The sequence below is a fragment of the Penaeus monodon genome, chromosome 24, assembly GCF_015228065.2.
Source record: "Penaeus monodon isolate SGIC_2016 chromosome 24, NSTDA_Pmon_1, whole genome shotgun sequence".
NCBI classification, from domain to species: domain Eukaryota; kingdom Metazoa; phylum Arthropoda; class Malacostraca; order Decapoda; family Penaeidae; genus Penaeus; species Penaeus monodon.
Window position 1 is genome coordinate 10,598,551 of NC_051409.1, and position 1,227 is coordinate 10,599,777.

A 1,227-nucleotide genomic window follows, 5' to 3' on the forward strand; every position below is an offset into this window, starting at 1 on the left:
TTTTATATATTTTATAATAAAATAATTTTAAAATAGTTATATATTTTTAATAATTAAAATATAGTCTATATATTATTATATTAAAATATTATATAAAATTATTATATATAAATTTATATATATAAAATATATTTTTTTTTTGTTTGTTGGGGGTGTTTTTTTTTGTTTGGGGTGTTGTGTTTGTTGGTTGTTGTTTTTTTTCCTATTTATTTTTAAAAGTATTTCTTAAAAAATTTTTAATATCAATTTTAAAAATAATATATATATAATATAATTATTATTCCCAATATATAAAAAATATAATATTTTTAAAATAAATAAAATAAATATACATAGTTTATATATAAAATATATATATATAATTTTTAATATATATATATAATAATAAAAATATAAAAATTTAAATAAATTAATATTGAATATAATAAATTATATATAATTTTATTAAAAAATATAAAATATTTTAATATATATAAAAAATTTTAAAATAAATATATAAAAAATAAAATTTAAAAAGGGTTGGGTTGTATTGTTTATGTGTTTGGTGGGTTGGTGTTGGGTTGGGTGGTGTTGTGGTGTGGGGTTTGGTTTTTGGTTTTTGTTTGTTGTTTATGTTTTGTATGAAGGGTTATGGGGTATGTTGTGTTGTTGTTGGTGTGTTGTTTGTGGGGGTGTGTTGTTTTTTTGGTTGTTTGTGGTTTTTGTTGGCGGGGTTTTTTTTGTGTGTTGTGTGTGTGTTTGGGGTATGGTGTTGTGTATTTTATTTTTCCTATTTGTGTTTGTTGGTTTTTTTTTTTGTTGTTTTTTGTTTTTGTTTTTGTGTTTTGGTTTGTGTTTAAAATATTTATAACATATTATTTATTTTATATTTTAAATATATAATTTTATATAATAATATATATATAATAATAAAAATATTTTAAAAATATTTTAAAATATTTTTAATTTAAAAAATAAAATAATAAAAATTATATAAGATATAAATAAATTTTATATATAATTATATATATTATAAAATATAATATATATATATATATTTTATATATATAAAATAAAACAAATATATATAATATATATATTAAAATATAATTATTAAAATTATTATATAAAATTTTAATAAATATAATAAAATATTTTAATAAAAACTTTTTTATATTTTCCTAAAATTATATATATTTATATATATACATAAAAAATTCATATATAATATAAAAAAATTAAATTTTC